Source organism: Jaculus jaculus, chromosome 14 (assembly GCF_020740685.1).
Source record: "Jaculus jaculus isolate mJacJac1 chromosome 14, mJacJac1.mat.Y.cur, whole genome shotgun sequence".
Classification (NCBI taxonomy): Eukaryota; Metazoa; Chordata; class Mammalia; order Rodentia; family Dipodidae; genus Jaculus; species Jaculus jaculus.
Window position 1 is genome coordinate 13,027,314 of NC_059115.1, and position 14,122 is coordinate 13,041,435.

At 44.0% G+C, this 14,122-nt stretch overlaps 1 pseudogene; it reads right to left on the bottom strand.

Annotated features, from left to right (window-relative positions):
* Positions 1 to 1,461: 1,461 nt before the first annotated feature.
* On the bottom strand, positions 1,462 to 2,113 carry LOC123454724 (annotated as a pseudogene).
* Between the last annotated feature and the right edge of the window lie 12,009 nt (positions 2,114 to 14,122).

A 14,122-nucleotide genomic window follows, 5' to 3' on the forward strand; every position in this document is an offset into this window, starting at 1 on the left:
CACCAGGGCCTCAGCCACTGAAGTTGAACTCCAGATGCTTGCACCACCTAGTGGGCATGTGCGACCTTGCGCTTGCCTCACCTTTGTGTGTCTGGCTTACATGGGATCTGGAGAGTCGAACATGGGCCATTAGGCTTCACAGGCAAGTGCCTCAAACCCTAAGCCATCTCTCCAGCACTACACTGATGTTTTAATTTTCACTTTATTTACTTGTGTGTGTTTATGGGTACACACACATGGAGGGGAGAGGACAACTTTGAGGTGTCAACCTCCTCTGAGATAGGGTCTCTGGATGATGTAAACAAACACCTCACTAGCTGACCCCAAGCTTCAGAGTCCCATGTCTCCACCGCCCCTTGTCACAGGTGTGTGAGGGTCACAGATGCATGTGCACTTTGGATCTGGATTTATATGGGTGCTGGGGAGGATTGAACTTAAGTTGGCAGGCAATGGAAGTAAATACCCTTAACTGGAGAACTACCTCTCCAGCCTACCTACACTGATTTTTAAAGAAAATTAGGATCAGTCACTCTCATATATAAACCTTTTTAGTGGTCCCACAATTGTTCATTTAAAAATGTATGTGTGCAGGGCGTGGTGGCACACTCCTTCAATCCCAGCACTTGGGGGCAATGGTAGGAAGATTGCCGAGAGTTCAAGGTCACCCTGAGACTACATAGTGAATTCTAGGTCGGCCCGAGCTAGCGTGAGACCCTACCTCAGAAGCCCCCTCCCCCAAAATGTACGTGGGAGCAGGGCATGGTGGTGCATGCCTTTAATCCCAGCACTTAGGAGGCTGAGGTAGGAGGATCACCATGAATTCAAGGCCACCCTGAGACTACATAGTGAATTCTAGGTCAGCCTGAGCTAGAGTGAGACCCTACATCTCAAACTCAAATATATGTAAATGCATGTGGGGAGCCAAGCATGGTGTCACACGCCTTTAATCCTAGCTCTGAGGAGGCCGAGGTAGGAGGCTTTGCTGTGAATTCAAGGCCACCATAAGGCTACAGAGTGAGTGCCGGCTCAGCCTGGACTAGAGCGAGACCTCACCTTGAAAAAAAAATACATGTGAGGGATCTGGAAAGATGGCTCGGTGCAACCCTACCTTGAAAATCCAAAAACCAAATATATATATATATATATATGTTAGAGAGAGAGGTAGAGAGACAGAGGGAGAGAGAGAGAGAGAATTGGCACGCCAGGACCTCAGCTACCACAATCAAACTATCAAACTCCAGATGCTTGCATCACCTTGCATGTGCCTCACTTTTGCATCTCGCTAATGTGGGATCTGGAGAGAGACAGAAAGAGGCAGTTAGAGAGACTGGAGACCACTAAGCCATCTCTCCAGCCCCCATGGGAATTTTTTAAGGAGAATCATCTTTAACAGAATGTGGCAACTACATTTATTGTTTATGTTTTCCAGAATTTGGGGATTTTTTTTTTTTTTTTAACAGATAAAGGCTTATTTTATTTCAATGATCTGTGCAACTGACCACCGAGGCCACTATGTACAGGCAGAGGGAAGCTTCACTTCTTGGTCTCTTCCTCCTTGGACAAAGTCTTGATGATCTCTTCCTTCTTGGCCTGGAGGCGCTCCTCACGGAGCTTGGGGGCTTCCTTGGTCTTAGACCTGCGGGCCTCAGCTTGGTCAGCCAGGAGCTTCTTGCGGGCCTTATCTGCCTTCAGCTTGTGAATGTGCTCCATGAGAATGCGCTTGTTTTTGAACACATTGCCCTTCACCTTCAGGTACAGGCTGTGGTACAAGTGACAGTCAATCTTCTTAGATTCACGGTATCTCCTGAGCAGCCTGCGCAGGATCCGCATCCTCCTCATCCAGGTCACCTTCTCGGGCATTCGAGCATTGGCAGTACCCTTCCGCTTACCTATGCCCATGTGCCTGCCCTTCCGGCGTGCCAAGGAGCTCGGGAATGGACAGTTACAGGCTTGCGGATGATCAGCCCATCTTTGATCAGCTTCCGGATCTGCTGACGGGAGTTGGCATTGGCGATTTCATTGGTCTCGTTGGGGTCCAACCAGACCTTCTTTTTGCCACAGCGAAGGACACTAGAGACAAGTCTCTTCTGAAGCCTGAGCATACTCATGGCTGCCAAGAATTTAGGGATTTTTTTTTTTTTAAATAACGTGAGAATGGCTAGTTTAAAATGCACATGAGGGGCTGTGGTTAAAGCGCTTGCCTACAAAGCCTATTGACTCAGGTTTGATTCCCCAGTACGCACACACAGCTAGATGCACAAAGTGGCGCATGTGCCTGGAGTTCATTTGCAATGGCTAGAGGCCTTGGTGTGCTCATTCTCTCTCTCTCTCTCTCCTTGCAAATAAATGAAGTATTTTTGAAAAAAATGAATGTGAAACACTGAAAAAATAAAAATAATGAACCACTAGGCAAATCAATATGGAGACTCCTAAAAAAGATGAAAATAGACCTACCAACAACAGACCCAGTTATTCCCCTACTTGGCATTTACCCTAATGGCTCCACACTTCACTGCAGAAATATTTGCTCAATGATATTTATAGCTGCTCAATTCATAATAGCTAAAAACTAGAATCAGGGCTGGAGAGATGGCTTAGCTGTTAAGCGCTTGCCTGTGAAGGCTAAGGACTCAGGTTCGAGGCTTGATTCCCCAGGACCCATGTTAGCCAGAGGCACAAGGGGGCGCACGCGTCCGGAGTTCATTTGCATTGGCTGAAGCCCTGGCACACCCATTCTCTCTCTCTAGCTATCTGCCTCTCTCTCTCTCTCTCACTCTCAAATAATAAATAAATAAATATGAACCAAAAAATATTTTTAAAAAGAACTGGAATCAACCCACATGCCCTGATATGCCCATTCTCTCTTTCTAGCTATCTGCCTCTCTCTCTGTGTCACTCTCAAATAATAAATAAATAAAAATGAACCAAAAAATATTTAAAAAATAACTGGAATCAACCCACATGCCCATCATTGGATGAATGGATAAGGAAGACATGGTACATTTACACAATGGAATTCTGCTCCAGAGTAAGAAAAAATTAGACAATGAAATTCACAGGAAAATGGGTGGACTTGGAACAGGTCACACTCAGCGAAACCCCCAGTTGCAGAACGACGTTCTCCCTCATCCGGGGTCCTGACCAGGAGAGCTGGAGTTGCTAGCATGCCTGGCAATGGGGATGGAAGGGCTTCCGGGGAGGAGAAGGTGTGCCCATTCTCATTCTCGCTCGCTCTCTCTCTCTCTCTCTCTCTCTCTGACGGTAATAAATAAGTAAAAATAAAATCTTTTCTAAAAACTTTAAAAATGCTGGGCATGGTGGAGCACAGCTTTAATCCCAGCACTCTGGAGGCAGAGGTAGGAGGATTGCCATGAGTTCTAGGCCACCCTGAGACTCCATAGTGAATTCCAGGTCAGCCTGGGCTAGAGTGAGACCCTACCTCAAAAAACAAAAGAAAACGAAAAGACTTTAAAAACATTGGCTCTGGCCTGTAACTCCCATTACCAGAAATCAGTTTCTACTCCCATGAGCTGTTGGTCAGAGAGACCTACAAGGTTCCCTCAAACAAGACAGGCTTCTGTCAAAGCACTTGATGACCCACCTGAGGTAAAGGTAAGACCCTATTGCTGAAGACACCATATGCTGCTGACACAGGACACAGAAAGACACAGCTGGAATCCAGAAGGGAGCCAGTCCCCAAATAGTTAGCCTGTTTAGTGCTGGAAAGTGTTACATGAACTACCAGGGGAAAGTACCCAACAATGGTGTGAACAAGCAAGGGTCAAAGGTTCTCAGAAGCAGCAAGCCTGACAAGACCTTCACACTTCTGCAATAGTGGCGCACAGCCTTGGTGGGTGACCAGTGACATTCTGATTGCCCAAGCGATCCGCTCAGTGGAAAAGATCCATACCTGGAAGTGGGAACCAGGTGAGAATCCTATGGAGACAAAGATTATGCTCTCCAATGACAAGCTCCCACTAGACTTTGGAGAAAAGCGGGGCTACATCCATCAAAATCTCCTCAAATTAACAATGCTTATCCCATTTAACCAGTGCTGACTTCATTTGCCATTGGAGAATCTGTTTTTCAGAAGCTAGCGAGACCTGAAGAGATAAACCACCCCTCGCAGCTCAGCCAAGGCCCGGGTGAAATCACAGAGCAACCGGGGAGACGAGCAAGAGTGAAGCCTCCATGGTGAACCTGACAATCAGCGCCAGGATGAAGGAGACAGAGGCTGAGGACACTCAACACACACCACAGCAGGAATCCATGGGCTCCTAAGAGCTCATCACTGAAGTTGACTTAAAACTCACCACCACAGCTCAGGGAATTCTGCAGAAGAGTGGGAGGAAAGATTGTAAGAGCCACAGGTTGGGACAGCCTTCTCAGAGGCATTGCCTTCCCCCAGTAACTGACTGCTGCTCTTACAACTCATAGCCCACAATCCCATGGGGGATACCAGCAACCCCACTGAGGAGGGCCCTCAGTATAATGGAGGTAGGAAGGAGGGAAATGATGGTACAAATGCATCATGTGTCCATACAAAGTATTTTCATAAATAAGTTATTAGAGAGAAAGAAAGAGAGACTGGGCACCCCAGGGCCTCTGGCTACTGCAAACCACCTCCAGATGCATGCACCCCCTTGTGCATCTAGCTTAAGTGGGTCCTGGGGAATCGAACCGGGGTCCTTAAGCTTCACAGGCAAACACATTAAGTGCTAAGCCATTTCCCAACCTCAAATATTTTAAAAAACTTTTAAATGTCTTTGGAGCTGGTTGTGGTACATACCTGCACTAAACAGGACTTATGAGGCGGTGGCAGGAAACTCTGGAGTTCAAGGTCATCCTGGGCTACACAGCACATTCACAGCCAGCCTTCAACTAGTTGGGGGGAAGAAAGGGACTCAGTGGGAGGGCATGGCTGAGCAAAGGAAGCTGGTGGGAGGGGATTGTTATCATAGTATCTTGTCAATATGTTTGGAAGTTGTCAATAAAAAGCTTTAAAAAGCCAGGTGTGGTGGCACACCTTTAATCCCAGCATGAGGGAGGCAGAGGTGGGTGGATGAGGTCAGGGCCACCCTGAGACTCCATAGTGAATTCCAGGTTAGCCTTGGCTACAGTGAGAACCTACCTTGAAAAAAACAAAACAAGCTGGGCATGGTGGCGCATGCCTTTAATCCCAGCACTTGGGAGGTAGAGGTAGGTGGATTGTCATGAGTTCCAGGCCACCTTGAGATTACATAGTGAATTCCATGTCAGCCTGGGCTAGAGTGAGACCCTACCTCTAAAAAAAAGAAAAACAAAACAAAACAAAAAGTTAAAGAAAACAGGGCTGGAGAGATAGCTCAGTGGTTAAAGACACTTGCTTGCAAAGCCTGATGGTCTGGATTCAATTTCCCCATACCCATGCAAAGCCAGATGCACAAAGTGCATATCTAAAGTTCATTTGCAGTGGCAGGAGGGGTCTTTGTGTCCCCCCTTCAATGTCTCTTTCTTTCTCCTCCCTCTCTCAAATAAATAAATATCCTTCTTTAAACACATTTTATTTTTTGCGTGTGGTGGCACACGCTTTTAATCCCAGCATTTGGGAGGCAGAGGTAGGAGGATCGCTGTGAGTTTGAATCCACCCTGAGACTACATAGTGAATTCCAGCAGCCTGAACTACAGTGAGACCCTACCTCAAAAGTCCTACATATATATATCTATGTCTATATTTATCTATCTATATTATTTGTATTCACTTATTTATGAGAGAGAGAGAATACACATGCCAGGGCCTGTAGCCACTGCAAACAAACACCAGACTCATGTGTCACTATGTGCATCTGGCTTACGTGTGTTCTGGGGAATCAAACCTGGGTCCTTAGGCTTCACAAGTAAGCACCTTAACCGCAAGCCATCTCTTCAGCCAGAAATAGTCTTTTAAAGGTTAAACAATGGTCTGGTATAGTGGCACATGCCATTAATCCCAGTACTCAGGAGGCTGAGTTAGGAGAATTGCTGTGAGTTCAAGCCCAGCCTGAGACTACATAGTGAATTCCAGGTCAGTCTGAGCTAGAGGGAGACCTTACCTCAAAAAAAAAAACCAAAAAAAAAAAAAAAAAAAGTTAAGAAACAACTGGGCATGGTGGCACACACCTTTAATCCCAGCACTTGGGAGACAGAGGTAGGAAGATTGCCATGAGTTCGAGGCCACCCTGAGACTACATAGTGAATTCCAGGTCAGTCTGGACTAGAGTGAAACTGTACCTTAAAAAAACAAACAAACAAACAAACAAAAAAACAAGTTAAGAAACAGGCTGGAGAGATAGCTCAATGGTTAAGGCATTTGCCTGCAAAAGCTTAAGGACCCTGGTTTGATTCCCCTGTAACCTATATAAAGATGCACGAGGTGGCACATGCATCTGGAGTTTGTTTGCAGTGGCTAGAGGCCCTTGTTCTCTCTTTCTCTCTCTCTCTCCCCTTTCGAATAAATAAATAAAATATATATATTTTTTTAAAAGTTAAGAAACAGCTGGGGCATTAATGGAGGGAAACTCAGAGTGTGTCTATAAAGCGGTTTTCAGAAAGATTAAACTGGAGAGGAAAGACCCACCATGAGTGTGGATGGTACTGTCTGTGGGCTGAGGTCCTAGGCTGAATAAAAAGAGAAAAGCGAGAAATCTGGCTGACCACTAACCCTCATCTTTCTCTACTTCCTGACCACAGGTACAATGTGATCATCTCAGATTCCCCGCACACTGACTTCCCTCAAACTTGAGCCTGTTGCATAAAACCTTCCTTTCTTACATTGCTTTTGTTGCAGCAATGAGAAAAGTAATTCGGGGGTAAATTTGGTGATCTATGTTTATAACCATGATTCTATAAATAAAAATTTTAAATACAGATATCCAAGTTTATCACATTACAAAAAGCTAGCCTGGGCTACATGTGACTCTCTCTCTCTCTCTCTCTCTCTCTCTCTCTCTCTCTCTCTCTCTCACACACACACACACACACACACACACACACACACAAATAAACTGTAACAAAAAATTGTCTCGGATGGTTGAAATAATTTATATTCAAGAAACCTACTACTGTATGCACTAAGTTAAAAAATAAAATGAAAACTAAAGAAAAAAAATTGTCTCAGATTGTCTGAGCTCATGAGCTGAACCCAGTCTTGATCTGAAATCTTCAGTTCCACATTTCCCACTTTGGGAGGTGTGATGGTTAATCTCCATTGTCACCTTGACAGGATTTAAACACCACGGAAACAAATCCATGCTATGTCTGTGAGGGATTTTCTAGATTGGGTATTGTGAGGTGGGAAGACCCACCCTAAGAGTTTGCAGCACCCACCCATGGGTTGGGATCCAGGACTGTGTAAAGGGAGGTCCGGAGCTGGGTCCCAGCGATCATTGCCCTGAGCTCCCTAGCGGTGGGTCCAGCTCTGGCTGCATGACTCCCCCTTCATAATGTTCTGCATCCTTGAACTGTGAGCCAAAGTAACACCTTCATTCCTTAAAAAAAAAAAAAAAATGCTTGGGCTGGAGAGATGGCTTAGTGATTAAAAGGCGTTTGCTAGCAAAGCCAAAGGACCAAGTTTTGATTCCCCAGTACCCATGTAAAGCCAGATACACAAGGTGGTGCATGCATTTAGAGTTCATTGACAGTGGCTGGAGGCCCTGGCACACCCATTCTCCCTCTCTCAAATAATTTTTTTTAAATTGTTTTTTATTGGCAACTTCCATAATTATAGACAATAAACCATGATAATTCCCTCCCCCTCACTCTCCCCTTCACAACTCCACTCTCCATCATGTCCCCTCCCCCTCTCAATCAGTCTCTCTTTTATTTTGATGTCATGATCTTTTTCTCCTATTATGACGGCTTGTGTAGGTAGTGTCAGGCACTGTGAGGTCATGGATATCCAGGTCATTTTGTGTCTGGGGGAAGCATGTTGTAATGAGTCCTACCCTTCCTTTGGCTCTTACATTCTTTCCACCACTTCTTCCACAATGGACCCTGAGCCTGGGAAGGTGTGATAGAGATGTCTCAGTGTTGAACATCCTACTGACACTTTTTCTCAGCACTATGGTACCTTATGAGTTGGCCATCTGAAAATAGAAGCTTTTATAACCCAAAAGTGAGAGTTGCATTAATATATGGGTATGACTTGGGCTGCAAGGCCACTGAGAAATCCTGCTGGACCTGAGCTCATAACCTCCTCCATGTAGACCAGCTGACAGAAAGCTGGAAGAAGCCATTTTGCATGCAGTTCAATGGGAGAGAGAGAGAGATCATGAGTGAAGATACTCAACAGTGGACACTGCAAGCGTTATTTTTGGCCAGCCAGGCCAAATGAGGCAATGGGTTCAATACTGGCACATCTGTCATGGTGGAAACCAACTGTCCTCTAATTGGACTGGAGGGCTGCTCCATGGGAAGGAATACATCCCTGATACTGAAAACTTAAAACAGAGGTTGTCATGAGCCCTAGGGATGTAAAATAACATCTGCTGCTGTCTTCCTAAATGTATATACTATGCTTATCAAACTGCCCAGTAAGCACTTCTCTTAATGTTCATGCCCTTATAGTGATGCTAGAGAATGTTCTCTTTTCAGATGGCAGTGACCTTGGGATGACTCAAAAGGCATCATGGTGCTAGAAAGAAGTGACCAGAATGCTCAGTACTGCAATATCTCTATTATACCTTCCAAGGCTCAGGGTCCATTGTAGAAGAGGTGGCAGAAAGAATGTAAGAGTCAAAGGAAGGGTAGGACTCCTTACAACATGCTCCTCCAGACACAAAATGGCCTGGATATCCATGACCTCACAGAGCCTGACACTACCTACACAAGACCATCATAAGAGGAGGAAAAGATCATGACATCAAAATAAAAGAGAGACTGATTGAGATAGGGAGAATGGAGTTTCAAAGGGAAAAGTGGGGGTGTATTACCATGGAATATTTTTTATAATCATGGAAGTTGTTAATAAAAAATAAAAAATAAAAAAATGTATAGAAAAAAATATTTGGTTATGAACATTAAGAGAACTGTTTACTGAGCAGTTTTGGGGAACATCACATATGCATAAAATATTTTTTAATTGTCTTATGTGGTGGGATTGTGGACAATGTATATATTCTCCACTGTCCTTTTTTTGTGTTATCCATGCACAGTCAGTGAATATATGTGCCTCATCTTTATGATCAGAAACAAGCAAACCTACTTTTTTTTTAATGAGCACTCAGTTAAAGCCAACTGCACCTTGAGGCCAGTAAATGACAAATTATGTTTTTCAGATTCTTAGAGTTAACTTTCTGATGCCAATTTAGAATCTGGCAGGCAGGAACTGAGCTGCACCCTCGGGGGCTCATTAAAAGTAGGCTTAACAGCTCCCTCGGGGACCTCGAAAGCAGGAGACACACTGCGCTCAACTTTCCTTTCAGGCTGGGCAATTACGATCAATTTATCCAACTCACCTCCTGCTGGCAGGAAAAACAGCCTCTTCTGTAGGGGATAAACAAACTCCAAAAGGAAAAAAATAAGGCGGAGTCTTGAGTTTGGGGGGAAGGTTTGGGAATACATCAATTTGAACATAATCAAGAGAGTTAAACTCTGAAATAACAAGAGGGAACTTAGTCTGGCTTTGTAATTAGGCAGTTTTCTTGTAAGTGTGAAGCCTGTTTTTGTGAGTTGGATTTCTTTTTTTGCCTGATGACTGTAGCTGCTGCTAAAGTTTTCTATTCTCTGTGGCCAACTGAGGCAAGTCCCTCCCGCTGAGCTGCCTCGGGGATCCCCACTGGCACGGCCAGCGGCTTTCAAGAACACTCGGGCTTGGTAATGGACGTTGGGAATTGTAGAAGAGATACAATTCGTTTCACTCCTTCAGCAGTGTTCAGAAAGCTTCTTAATTAAAATGCAAGTTGTCTTACTGTTTCCAGTGACAGAAACTTTAAGAATGAAGAGAAAGTTGGGCTGGAGAGATGGCTTAGCGGTTAAGCGCTTGCCTGTGAAGCCTAAGGACCCCGGTTCGAGGCTCGGTTCCCCAGGTCCCACGTTAGCCAGATGCACAAGGGGGCGCATGCGTCTGGAGTTCGTTTGCAGAGGCTGGAGGCCCTGGCGCGCCCATTCTCTCTCTCTCCCTCTATCTGTCTTTCTCTCTGTGTCTGTTTCTCTCAAATAAATAAATAAATAATTTAAAAAAAAGAATGAGAGGTCGCTTATCCTACCTGACATCACAGTCACCATGACACCATGTGGTGTTGCTTTGTGTGCGTGCCCGGTGCACACAGCTGCATGTACACACATGCACTTGCACGCCTATGGTCATGTACATATACATCACAAACATACATATATACTTATATGTGTGTGGTTTATAAACACGTGTATATACACACATAGATACATAATCATGCATGTGGATGACATATGCACATAGGTGTGATGTATATGCCAAAGGAAAACACAGCCTATGCATATAGTTAGATAGCTTTTTTTTTAAATTCAGTTATCAACTGGTTACTGACGTTTCCCCAGAGCAGTTAAGTGGAGATCTGACTTTCCTGTGGGTACTCAGTTACATTGACAGCGTGCTGTGATTGCACTGTAGGCACTGTGGGCAGAGATCACCTACCACATATTTCATGAAGCGAGAAGAAAAGCTGAGGAGTGTTTCTACTATAAATGGCAGATGTTTGAGACGATCGTCTCAGCATTGCACATGTATATACATGTATTGAAACAATACATGGTGCCAGCTTAGTAGGGGTTAATCATCTTCATATGCATCAGTTAAAAATAAATTCTAAGCCAAAGGAAGGGTAGGACTCCTTACAACGTGCTCCTCCAGACACAAAATGGCCTGGATATCCATGACCTCACAGTGCCTGACACTACCTGCACAAGACCCTCATAATAGGAGGAAAAGATCCTGACATCAAAATAAAAGAGAGACTGATTGAGATGGGGAGGGTATGTGATGGAGAGTGGAGTTGAGAAGGGGAAAATGGGGGGGGAGGGAATTACCATGGGTTTTTTTGTTCATATTTATTTGTTTATATTATTATATATATTGTTTATATTAATTATGAAAGTTCACAATAAAATAAATAAATAAATTCAAAAATCAAATTTAAAAATTCTAGGGCTGGAGTGATGGCTTAGAGGTTAAGGTGTTTGCCTGCAAAATCAAAGAACCCAGGTTTGATTCCCCAGGACCCATATAAGCCAGATGCACAAAGTAGTCCATGTGTCTGGAGTTCATTTGCAGCAGCTGAAAGCCCTAGCATGCCCATTCTCTCTTTCTATCAAATAAATAAAAAAATAAAATAAAAAATAAGTTCTAGGGATGGAGAGATGACTTAGTGGTTAAAGCACTTGCCTGCAAAGCCTAAGGACCCAGGTTTAATTCCGTAGTACCCACATAAGCCAGATGCACAAGGTAGTGCATGGGTCTGAGTTCATTTGCAGTGGCTAGAGAACTTGGCACGCCCATTCTGTCTATATATCTGCCTGTTTCTCTCCCTCTTTCAAATAAATAAATAAAATATTTAAAAATAAAATAAATAGGGATGGTAGGATGGCTTAGCAGTTAAGGCACTTACCCGGAAAGCCAAAGGACCCAGGTTTGATTCCCCAGCACCCACATAAGGGAATTTGTTTACAGTGACTGGAGACCTGTCGCTCCTATTCCTTCTCTCTCTCATAAATAAAATAATAAAAAATTAAAATTAAAATTAAATCTATTAATCCAGCGGTGGTGATGAACACCTGTAACCCCAGCACTTGGAAGGCAAAGGCAGAAGGACCAAGACTTGAAGTTTATTTGGAAATAAGTGTCTTTTGTTAAACATATTTATTTATTTATTTATTTGAGAGCGACAGACACAGAGAGAAAGACAGATAGAGGGAGAGAGAGAGAATGGGCGTGCCAGGGCTTCCAGCCTCTGCAAACGAACTCCAGACGGTGTGCACCCCCTTGTGCATCTGGCTAACGTGGGACCTGGGGAACCGAGCCTCAAACCGGGGTCCTTAGGCTTCACAGGCAAGCGCTTAACAGCTAAGCCATCTCTCCAGCCCAACATTTTTTTTTAAAAAAAAAAGAGTTCAGGGTCATCATTGGCTGCCTAGTGAGTTCCAGGCCAGCCTGGGCTACATGAGACCCTGTCTCAAACAAACAACTTAGAAGGCTAGGGAGATGGTTCAATGGATAAAATGCTGAGTTCAAATCCTCAGACCCTATGTAAAAAACTGGAAGCAATGGTAGGCTTCTGTAATCCTAGCCTGCTAGCAGTGAGATGGAAGGCAGAGATAAGAGAATTTTCCAGAAATGAGACTAGCTAGCCTGATGAACACAGCTTTGAACAGCAATGAGAATGTTGGACACTGCCTCTGAAAACAAGGTGGAAGCAGAGGATCAATACCTGCAAAAAAAGTTATCCTCTGACCATAGGTACCATGTCACATGTATACCCACACTCACACATGACTGCACACATGCTTACACCAAAAATCCTTTTGAAAAGAATTAAAGCCAGGTGTGGTGGCACATACCTTTAATCCCAGCACTTGGGAAGCAGAGGTAGGAGGACTGCCGTGAGTTCAAGGCCACCCTGAGATTACATAGGTCAACTTGGGCTACAGTGCGACCCCACTTTGAAAAAAAGAAAGTAAAAGAAAAAAGTAAAAAAGAAAAAGTTGGGGAACTTGCCTGTGAAGCCTAAGGACCCAGATTCCATTCCCCAGGACCTATGTAAGCCAGATACACAAGATGGTGCATGCCTTTGGAGTTTATTTGCAGTGGCTGGAGGCCCTGGAGTGCCCATTCTCTCCGTTTGCCTATCGCTCTCCGATAAATAATTGAAAAAAAGAAATGCCAAAAACAGAGTTAAGATCAGCTGTAAAGAAAGATAAGATTAGAAAATTTGCAGGGAAGTGAAAGATCCAGAAAAGGTTATACTAAGTGAGCTAACCCAGGCTCAGAAAGTCAAATGCCACATGTTCTCGCTCATATGTGGATCCTAGCTTCAAATGTTTAGATCTGTATGTGAGCTGAGGTTAAGAGTCAGCAGTAGAGGCCCGGAAGCTAGAAACGGGCCATGACAGAGGGAGGGAGGAGGGGGGACGATATATAAGTGGAAAGGTAAAATACTGGGGGGTGGAATGATATGACTGGGGTCAGAGGTGGGAATTTAGGAGTGGGGTAAGAGGAAGATTAATCAAATTAAGATGTTATGAATAAGCCATATACAATCCTACTTCTTCACTAGCTAATGTGCGTGTATTTAAAAAAAAAAGCTGGAAACAGCTAATGATTGATCTACCATATGACCCAGCTATAGCACTCCTAGGCATATATCCTAAGGACTCATCTCATTTCCTTAGAGATACTTGCTCAACCATGTTTATTGCTGCTCAATTTATAATAGCTGGGAAATGGAACCAGCCTAGATGTCCCTCAACTGATGAGTGGATAATGAAGATGTGGCACATTTATACAATGGAGTTCTACTCAGCGGTAAAGAAAAATGAACTTATGAAATTTGCAGAAAAATGGATGGATCTGGAAAGTATTATACTAAGTGAGGTAACCCAGGCCCAGAAAGCCAAGCGCCACATGTTCTCTCTCATATGTGGATCCTAGCTACAGATGACTGGGCTTCTGCATGAGAATGAAAATACTTAGTAGCAGAGGCCAGTAAGGTAAAAAGGAGACATAAAGGGTGGAGAAAGGAAGGGAGGAGGATACTTAATAGGTTGATATTGTATATATGTAATTACAATGATTGTAATGGGGAGGTAATATGATGGAGAATGTAATTTCAAATGGGAAAGTGTGGGGGTGGGAAGGGAGGGAATTACCATGGGATATATTTTATAATCATGGAAAATGTTAATAAAAATTAAAAAAAAAAAAAGCTGGGCGAGGTGGTGCATGCCTTTAGTCTCAGCACTTGGAAGGCAGAGGTAGGAGGATCGTCATGAGTTCAAGGCCACCCAGAGACTACATAGTGAATTCCAGGTCAGCCTGGGCCAGAGTGGGACCCTACCTCGAAAAACCAAACAACAACAACAACAAAAAGAGCAAATTTGGGCAGAAATGTCCTTGGGAGTGGATAATGCTGCG